General features: G+C 41.5%; 1 protein-coding gene across 2 annotated transcripts in view; it reads left to right on the top strand.

The window, feature by feature from the left end:
• Window positions 1-336: 336 nt before the first annotated feature.
• atp2b1a (ATPase plasma membrane Ca2+ transporting 1a) overlaps window positions 337-10,882 on the top strand; it is a 70,146-nt gene continuing 59,600 nt past the window's right edge. For both annotated transcript variants that reach the window (XM_036577688.1, XM_036577689.1), the window contains exon 1: window positions 337-460. The gene's annotated coding sequence lies outside the window, so the exon portion shown is untranslated. The remainder of the gene's footprint in view (window positions 461-10,882) is intronic.

The raw sequence follows: 10,882 nt of genomic DNA, 5'->3' as shown, positions 1-10,882 counted from the left end.
GGGGTTTCGACAACAGACCCGCCGCTGCTGATCTTGCAGGCTTTATCCGTGGTGGAGAAGAGGGTATCTTCTGTTTTCATCCCCCGACCAAAGTCAAGTTTCTTTAAAAAATAAAAATAAATAAACTGTTATTAATGCAGGCGAATAAGAAAAGTGCGAAAGCTGAGCGATTAAAAAAATAATAATAAAAAAAAGACGCTTTGGTGAAACGGCCGGTGACGCAACCGTTTCCAGCGGCGACTGATATCCCGGCTGAGCCAATGGGAGTGCTCGCATTAACATCTCCGCCCCGCCCACCTGACGCCAATCACATGTCCCAAAGCGACGTTGGGGAGAGGGGCGGGATTTCGCCGCAGATTGGAGGAGGGAGGCAGTCGGCGGAGGGAGAGCGAGCGAGTGAGAGGGAGAGAGAGTCCGAGGAGAGTGAGGGAGACCTCCGAGACGCTGTTCTCCGTGCACGGTGAGTTCTCTCCTTTGTTTTAAATAAACCCCCCTGGCGCTTCGGTGCAGCGGTACCGGCAGCCGGACTTTTCTGGACGCTAACATCAGCCGTCCGACCGTCCGTCCCTCTCAACGGTCCGGTTTCGCCTTCTCCAACATTAGCTGCGAGGCTGAAGTGAGTCGGCTTCCTATTCACCAGCTTCTCGTTCGAATTTCCCCGTTCCACCTTAAATGCTGCCGCAGTTAGGCTCAGTTCTGAGGCGCTAGAATGTAACTGCTGCACCATTTAAGGTGGAACGGTGAAATTCGAACAAGAAGCTGGCGAATAAACAAGAAGCTGGACTTCAGCCGCGTACATTAGCTAGCCAAATTGGCTAGCTGGGTTACTATGGCTAGCTAGTTTGGGCGACAAGGCAGCCAGAAAGACGGGTCTGCCTTAAAACTGGTCTGGGAAGGGGTTGTCGGGTGGCTGAAGGCGAAAACACGAAGTGTTAGGTCGGCTCGGAGGCTCCGAAGGTGTCCGAATGGAGTGAGTGCAGTGACCGTTGGCCGTTCGGAAAGTTGTCCGTTGGAATACGAAATAAACAAATGTGTTCGTAGCGCCTCACTGACAAGGAATAGGTGGAAGAGAGAAGAAGAACGAGGGCTGATCTGGTTCTTCTGGGAGTCCCCCCTTCAAAATCGATGTGGAGGGGATCCAGCCAGCTAACTAAGGCGCGTTTAACGCACATATGTAACGTTATCTAGCGAGGTCGGTGCCCGTGCTGGGGACAGATAATGTAGCGTTACTTCTGGCCAGCAAAAATAACGCAGAAATCTCCGAAAGTGCAAACGAGCTCAGCTCAGCCTCAGAACAGGATCTGTCATTTTGACAAGAGAGAAGAAACCCAGGTTAGCTAGCTAACCAGAAACAGCTTGTGCTGGCAACGATACGTTACCGATGGCAAACGAACTCATTTAGCAGGTGTTACCACTCTCTAAAGGGGAACTCCACCTATTTTCCAAAATTTCTGCATAATTAAGCGGTTGACATGTGAGCACAGTCATTCAGAGTGGTTTGGTGTGGAAAGCTCCGTGGTAGAGAAACTTAACCGAGGCAGAATTGCTCACAGTGGTGGTGATAGGAACCAGACGTCCACCTCTAAAAGCTCCCTCACAGAAAGTTACTACATGCAATGCTTATGAATACACTGCCTGATGTCTGAGACACTGGTTTAGTAAAGTTTTAAGGTAAGGATTTGGCCTAAAGCGTATATTTTTGAAAGCTGTTCATGGCGGAGGGGTACGTGCAGGGTGCTGTGAGGCAAAATAGTCCCCAGAGAATGCATATTTTTCATATTTTCCTCTATTTACTACCATTTCTAAGATTGCATGTAAATAGACAAAATCAGAAGGCAGGTGTAGGTTCGCTGGAAATTTTGGATAGTAAATAAAATGGCTATATTTGTGCTGTAGACACTGCGACTCCTGGTTCCTATTGCCACCACTGTAAGGAAATCTGAGTCGGGAAGTTTCTCTACAATGAACCTCTTCACACCAGACCACTCTGACTACATCCCAAGCACTGAATTTTGAAAAAGCGGTGGAGTTCTCCTTTAAATAAGGAAGGTTTAGCTAGCCACACACATGCCTGATATTAACTGTGCCTGCTGTCTCTTCAGGCTCTCGGTTGTTTTGCTGGGCATTCAAGCTGCAGGAAAAAAAACCCTTTGTAGATTTGCTTTGTGATGTGCTCTTATCAGACCTGTCTTGTGGCATTAACACGATAATGTGTGTGTGTGTGCAGCGGTGGGACGTTTACTACGCTGACAAATATTAGCAAAGATGCCTGACCTGTCAAAAACCAGGTGCTGTTTAATCCGGTCACAATACAAACTGTACAAAGCCGCCGTTTCGTACTCTTGTCTGTGGTGAGATTTCCTCGCCTGGCCGACTGGAGCAAGACAACGTTATTTTCACCTCGTTCTCTCTTGCTTCTTGTGGACGTTTGTGGAAACGCTGCTGAGTTCCCTTACTGAGAGGGACAGCTGATGGTGCACAGTGATTTGACACACTGCAATAATGACGTGTCTGGTCTCTGACTGTGAAACGATGGTAGTTTGGTGCCAACCAAGTCCTCACTCAGCTGTGCTGAGCATTATACAGAAAGGCTGTATGAAGGCGTGTTAAAGGAGAATTCCAGTTTTTTTTCTAAATGTCTGCATAATTCAGTGGTTGTGATATAAGCTGAGCCATTTAGAGTGATCGATCTGAAATTGCTCCGTAGAGAAACTTGCCGGCTCAGATTTCTTCACAGTGGTGGTGATAGGAACCAGGGGTCGCCGTGTCTACAACACAAATATAGCCATTTTATTTACTGTCGGAAACCACCAGTGAACCTACACGTGTCATTTAAAGTTTTTATATGTAGTGATGACAGTGAAATAGTGGTTAATTGGGGCAGGGGGAATTTCTTTGGGGATTGTTTTGCCTTGGAACACCCCACATATATCCCTCCGCCATGAATAGATTAAAATAAACTGATTTAAAATTGGCCAAAATTGAGGCCAAAACCATTGCATGTAGGAACTTTCTGTGAGTGAGCTTTTAAAGGTGGATGTCTGGTTCCTGTCACACCCACTGTGAACGTTTTTGACTCTGAAGTGTCTCTAGAACGGAGCATTTCACACCAAACCACTGTGAATGACTTTGTTTACATCGTAACCATTAAATTGTGTAGAAATTTTGAAAAGTTGGTGGAGTTCCCCTCTTTGGAGTCCACGCCTGTGCTTGCCTTGTTCTTTGCCCTGTTGCTTGGTCTGCACAAGCTTTGCAAACAGTTCAGTTTCGGCGTTGTATGGAAGGAAAGCAGTCTGACCTTGAGTGTACATTTTATTAGTAACTTAAAATGTATGTATATAACCGTATATATGTGTGTGTGCATCTGTACCAAACTGGCCGCCGATTGCCTACAGTTGCTGTGATGTCTATATCCGTCCATATCGTCACTGAAACTATTGAAACTATGTGTTATGTATGCACTGCCACTTTGCATGTTTGATACCAGCTATTACATTATTGATTACTGAGTCAACTGTCAGTAATCAGGTTTCTAATTATGTATAGATTTTTGGCTGGTTTGATATATAATCTAATATTTGACATTATACCAACTGCTGCTTCCCTATGTTACAACCGGGTTACCAAACTCTGGCCCTAGAATTGCACAGCATTGTTTAGTAATCACTGCTACACTAATACACCTGATTTGGCTTGTGAAAAATGTGATTAGCTTATTACTTAAATTAGTGCTTGGATGCAGGAGAAGCGGTGCAGCGCTGTAGATCTGCAGGAGTTTTACTCCCCTGGATAAACATGTGGAGCACAGTCGTTGTTGATTAGGTACATAAGTAAGCCATAGATACAGCTAAGCATTTAGTTTTTATTTTTTTATTTTCTTATTTACATAATGAGTTAAATCAGTTTGATGTTGTTCATTTCATGAAGCAGCTTCTCCTGATTTTAGTATGGCTAAGCCTGAAATCCTAGTGTTTACACTTAAGCTACAATCTTAAAGATACCTATTCAAGCGTTCTTTAGTAAAGGGAATGGTTCTATTTAGAATCATGAGCTCTGTACAGAACCATTTTGTGCGTAAATGGTTCTTTGCCTGGTGAGCATGGTTCTCGAAATCAATGGAGAATATGTTGTATACGGTTATGTTTTTGTAAATGGTTCTATGTAGCACAAAAAAAGGTTCTGTTACTGTTACGATGTCAAGCTTGTATACAATAGATGAACCCTTTTGGTGCTGCTTAGAACCATTTACATACGATAGTCTTGTGACCTTGTGGCCTAAAACGTATTTTAATCTATTCATGCTGGAGGGATACAAGTGGGGTGTTCTAAGGCAGAACAATCCCCAAAGACACCCACATATAGGTTCACTGGTGGTTTTGGATAGTAAATGAAATGGCTATATTTGTGCTGTATTCATGCCGACTCCTGGTTCCTATCACCACCACTGTATAGGAATGAGTTGCCAAGTTTCTATACAGAACCATTTGCAGCACATTTTCCATGCAAAGAACCTTTTAAGCATGAAATGGTTTTATATAGAACGTATAAAGAGTGCAGTGGTTTGGTTAAAACAGCAAATCTAATCTACACAGATTTGCACTGGTGCAACAAAGTTGATGTTGCTAAAATGTATGTCAACCGAAATACTTTTGCACAGACGTCTATTACATTAGTCTCATAGCTCTAGTGCAAAACAAAACCAGCAAACTTCGGACACTTATTGCATTTGGGGACGGGGGAAATTGTGCAAGTTGGAGTTTTGTTTATTGACCCATTCCTTTTAAGTGTAATGATTCAGGCTGCCTATAAAATACACTAACCTTTGACTGTGTCAAAGCAGATACGGAGGCCTTTGGACTGTTACTGTTGTAGAAATTGTGCTTCTGGTTTAGGGCTTTGGCCTCATTATATTATTTAAGAGAACCTAAGAAGAGAGATTTTGCGTAGGAAACTGCGGTAGTTAGTTATACAGATACAGATTAATGTTATGCAGCCTTGAGTTCTCCAATCAGCTTGTGTACAGTAAGCAGTTCCACTTCTCCTTTATTTCCTCGGTATTTCCTCGGACCTAATTATCGCGTTTTTCCTCTTTGACCTGAACTTCTGAATGGAAGACTTGAAGCACAGTAGAGTGCATTACAGCCTAATTAGTTTGGTTAACCTAATCTGACGTACACTAAGCTGGAAGCTATAGAGTTTCAGCTCGTTTTCCATGCAGATTACCCTGGACGTTTGTACTTAAGACCTGTGCTAGTGTTAAATTTATATCATGTTCTAATTGTAAATATGATGTGCTCTCACAGACCGGTCCCCACGGTGTGTTATCTTATTACTTCGTTTTTCTCTTTTAAACAAAGGTCATAAGGTTTATGCTGGAGTATGTAAGGACAGTAGTAACAGTGATCTCTGAATCTGATCTTATGGGGTGCATTTTATACCAGACAACAGCTATTGGATAGTAATACTGCTGTTTTTAACCTGTGGGCAAAGAAAAAAATCTCTGATTAAAAAAAATCTGTGTTATAAAGATTAATTTGGGGGAAGTTTACCCTTTAAGCGCGCTGAAATTGTTTTATAGACATTTTTAAGTTGGGTCATTTTATAAGTTGTGTGAAAGATTCATTTCAGGATCTCTCATTTGAATTTTGATGCATTCGTTGACACAATTTTTTGTGCAAATGAAGGAATATGATTAATTATGCAGACTCTGGCATGGGCTTAGTTATTACATGAGGTAGCATTTAAGCCCCTGGGTGTTTCGAATAAGGCTGTGCCTTTTTTAAATGAATAAATAATGAATGTTTACTGTTGGAAGATACTTTCAGTTATATATCTTGGAAGCAGTGGGTGTGTAAATATGCCTTTGGAAATTGTTGCCCTTTAATATATAATTTAATACAATAACAAAACTGTACCCAAGGTAAAAACAAGCTTAATTACTACTTTGCACTGCATCACAGTGTATAACTAAATCATTCACTTGACCCGTGTGGTGGGTTTACCAAAGTCTTCAATGCGATGCAGATGACAGTTAGTTGACGTTGATCAATTAAGCTTGAACATGCAAAAATGATGGTATAGTATTCAGGTGACAGATATACCATTACTTTAACAACATTGTGCTTAAGTAGAGTAAGTCAAATTAAGCATAAGATGGTAGGAAATGTTGAAATATCCCTGCAAAACCTTGTTTTTCAGTTTTTGACATAATTTGAAAATGCCTGTTTACATTGTCTGTTAATTTCATGATGAATGGACCGAAAGAAATGACCCAAAATTACTTTGAAAAAAGTCTGGTTCCATTGACTTACATTAAAAGTAGTGTATGTTTTTTCCTTCTCCTGTAAAGTTCTCATTTTGGAGATTTTTGAGGTTTTGTTCCGACAGCAGCGATTATACTGCCTTGCGTATTGTCATTGCATATGAGCCCATTACAGTCTTAGACTCCTAGTAATTCAGGTGGTACTGGTGTACTATAATTACATGTGTTCAGGGAATAATAATACATAGAAATGTCCATTCAGATGCTTGGAACAGTGTAAGATAGTATAGATACAGTACTGCAGCAGGTATTAAAGCAGTGAGAGGTCTCCAGAAATGCACCAGCATTTATGTGAAGACGTCTCCATGTAAACATCCCAGTCAAATTAGCATACATGAGGATGCAGCACACATAGCTTTATCGAGCTAGTTGACTGAATAACCATGTTTATACTAAGCAAAGCCTATTTGTACAATTAAAATTACGAAGAAATTTAATCAAGCAGTTTCTAACGGCTTAAAGCTTGTGCATACACTGTGGACTCAGTGGACTGAGCCATTTGCCATTTACCTCCACATTATGTACGAAACTGGCACACAAACCAAAACGCACCGTTAATAGGTCTCTTCCTCATGCATGTGCATTTGAGGGCTGTGCAAAATATGGGAGGATAGACCCTTTTCGCAAGAAACGGAAGAGTGTAAACGCTGGGTAAAACAAGTTTCTGAATTATTAACCTTAGAAATACAGGCATTCGTATCACTCCAGCTCACCACAGAGAGGTGTGTCACTTTATCTTTGTCATAGTTGCCAAGATTGAAATTGGAGGATGTGTCCAGAGTTGTTGGAGAAGCAAACACACAACAATGTGGGAGTCCAGACTAAATAAAGGATGAAATGGTTTGTAGAAAATCAGAGCACAGTAACGTCAGCTAACGTCTACAGAGTGATAGATGGGGGTGATATTGAAGCAGCTTGCTAACAATATAGTTTATAAAGTTGGCAAAAAGCTAAACACACGTACATGCCAGCAGGGGGCGCGGCGTATCGTCATGGTCCGTAGCGCCGCTGTAGACGTTGTAGACAAACACCGAACGAACATCTGCTCCCCGCTGAGCACTCGCTCTCTCAGACACCGACAGCTTTTAGGGAGAAAATAAAAACCGTTCCTCTGAAAGTGGCTGCAGCAGCAACTTTGAAGTACAAAGTTAATGTTAGTCAGCAACTGTGAGATGCTGACACAGCGGTTCTTTTCCTCTGTATGACAAAGTTTATTCCTTTGATAAATGCACAGACTCCTTTTTCCTCTGTTCATCGTCAGCTGATGAGCCACCGAAACCGAGATAAGGTTGTTTTTGCTTCAAGAATCGAGCACTTCAGTAAGCTGTACACGCTCTGCTCTAGTGTTACCTTGCAATGATTACTAAAATCCTTCTAAAACCAGGCGCAATTTAGTGTTAGGGGCTTCCTTTAACAATAGCAGTAGACACAGCAGTTGAACAGAGGCATGAGGGTCAAACACGAGCTGAAAGAATACGTACTATCATAATAACACTGTTTAACCTCTTCAACTCTTTGAGACCAACGGTGGTTCCAAAACACACTTTGTCATATTCTTCATAACTTTCATATTTCATAAGCTACATTCAGAAGGTGGGGGTCGTATGAGAGCTGTAACTGTCTTCTTTCCAGTCAAATAGATGGGTGATGTAATTTTAAACCCTTATAATAAAAGAAGCTGAACTCACAATTTTTTTTTTTCTACTGAAAGTCGACACATTTTTCCACAAATCTGGGCTATAAACTATAAACAGATGGCGTCTCTTCAGTGATCTGCTCTGTAAAAATTATTTTTATAAAATAATACAAAGAGCGTCTAAGATTTTTGGCTTTCAGCAGTAAATTGTAAGCATATAGCAATATGTGTGATCATAAAACACATGTTCTGTTAATTTGAGGGGAGCTTTTACAAAAATTAAATAAATAAAATAAAGGTTAAAGAGGTTAAAGTCTCACGACCAGATATACACGTGAGACGACGCGCAAAATATGCCATGACACTGCCACATTGGGCGTGCTCAGCTTAGTTGTTTTCGTTTCACAAACTGTGTTGTCTTAGTTGGAGTAGAATGACACCCTCTCGAATGTTTTTGTAGGAACGACCTTTATTTATTAACGTCACTCTAACGTCTCTTCATTACCGAAGATTCTTCCATTTAAAGCTTGTTGACAGCTCCATTATTTTACTGTGTCTTTTGAACCCTGAGCCTCGCGAACAGTTGGTGGGTGGGGCTACACGCAGTTTATGGGAAAAGCTGCAGTATTAGTAAAAAAGTTAAATTCACGCACATCGTGGGTGAATATTGCGATCACCTTAGGCTACGTTCACATTACCAGGTTGAAGTGGCACAAATCAGATTTTTTGCCCTAATGTGACTCAGATCTGACGTTTTCAGGGCTGTGTGGAGGCAAATCTGATCTTTTCAAATCCGAACTGAGCCGCTTTCATATGTGGTCCTAGATCGGATGTCCGACGTGTCCGATTCGTGGCCGTGCGACCTTAATGTGACGCTCAGATCGGAATCCGTGTGCTTTTTCCCACTGCGCGTGCGCCATCATTCAGCGTTACCATGACAACAGCGCCAAACAGAAGTTAAAGCCTGTAAACGATGGAAAAGAAACACATCTCACCTTTTTCTCCATCGTCTCGCTCTAATAATGAAGCTGAGAGCTGATCAGAGTTAATGATCTTCTCAGCGAAGCTCGTTCTGCTCGTTAGTTTGTGCTGATGATGCACGTGATTCATTCACGCGACGTTACTGAGTAGGATGTGCTCATGCGGGTCGTTTCAGGCCGCCGGTTCGTCACATTAATGACAGATTTGAATCACTTACCTAAACGAGTGTGAACCATCGTGTCAGAGAGGTCAGATTTGAGCAATGAGGCTTGTAATGTGTGCCCTGTATGTACAAAAGTATCCAGGCACCCCTTCTAACTGCTTTAAGATGTACCCATTGCTGACAAAGGTGTCCAGTTATGCTTGTGTAATCTGCATAGAAAAGCATTGACCATTGACTGCGATGCTCTGGAATGTGTCCAGCGCCAAGCATTGGCAGGAGGAGTGTATATCTCTCCAGCTTTGTAATGGGCTTGCATCTGTGGGTCCTCGTTTCCCTTCCTCATGTCTTAGCTTCTCCCTCTGACGGCACGAAGAAGAGATGCAGGGATGAGATATGAGGACAGGGAATTTTCACACAAGCGTTCTTTATTGAAAAACAATTACGTCAGCAATGACCAACATAAACCAATTTAATCAACTTTTATCATTTTTCACAGTATCTCTGCAAAAATCCAATAAAAACTGAGCGGAGGTGGAGAAATTGTAACACAGATCTACTTCACACACTACGTCAGGTGCATCTTTCTGCATATGATGCACCTGCAGCTCCGCAACTGATCACCCAACGTCAGTGCCTGACCTCGCTAATGCTCTCAAAATGCAATCAGATTCTCTCAGCGTTGACTCGTGTATCTACAAACTCTCGTACAAGCGCACTTTTTGAAGTTAACTTACTTGCTGACATGTCTGACCACTGGTCTGCACTGGCCTGGCGTGTTTTGACATGATTTAAAGTGCACCTGATTGGCTTCATACTGGAGGAGGACAAATAGTACAGCAGATTTTATTCTACCTAGTGTTGCACTTAAAAAAAGCACTTAATATAGTAGTACGCTGAGAGTTCAGAGAACCCTAGGAAGCGAATTTCTCTCGGCCTTTAAAAAACGCTCTAACATTCATGTGCCGAAGCCACAACTCTTCTTCACAAACCTCGGTTCTCAGTTATTACCCATAGCTTGTTACTTGGTGCTTGTGTGGTCAGGACCTTTGCATGGTCGCAACCACATTCTTGCAGGTGTGAAGCCACTTTTTATGCAAGTGAGAATGAATGAAGAGTATAAGTCCAAACCATTGTGCAGATTTCGAGGTATAGGTGTTTTACCTTTACACCTGCCAGTTATAACCTATGAATCACATGATAATTTTATTTCTTGATACTCAATGCCGGCTCATAATGAGTGTTCACAGCCAAATTTAGAAGAGACTTTAGAAGAGGCTGGTTTAGTTAGCTCGCCTTTATCGGTTTAAGGATTAATCGTATCTCTTCTTTTTGTTGTTTGTGCCAGTTTCTTTTATTTATTTAATTAATTTCTGATGATGCATAATAGAAACTCATAGTAAACCTCTATCATTGTACATTTTCCATCTCGTTTCCACGTACTTTTGAATATTTCCCACTTAAGTTAGTGAAGTTTCAGTTAAGTGGTCTTGGAAATGTTATATAGTCTTTTGGAGAATCAAGTATACAATTAAAGTAAAAGAAACATGGGAAGTTTATCGTTGTTGTCAAAACAAAACCTCCTATCTCCATTTTCTCCTATCTCCGTTTTTCAGTTTTTGGCATAATTTGAAAATGCCTGTTGTCCTTTACATTGTGGGTGAAGATCATGATGAATGGACCAAAAGAAATGGCCCAAAATTACTTGGAAAAAAGTCTGGTTCCATTGACTTACATTAAAATTAAAGTAGGTTTTTTCCTTCTCCTGTAAAGTTACCATTTT

The sequence above is a fragment of the Colossoma macropomum genome, unplaced genomic scaffold, assembly GCF_904425465.1.
Source record: "Colossoma macropomum unplaced genomic scaffold, Colossoma_macropomum, whole genome shotgun sequence".
NCBI lineage: Eukaryota > Metazoa > Chordata > Actinopteri > Characiformes > Serrasalmidae > Colossoma > Colossoma macropomum.
The sequence above is the reverse complement of the archived record's forward strand: the minus strand, read 5'-3'. Positions and strand labels throughout refer to the sequence as shown.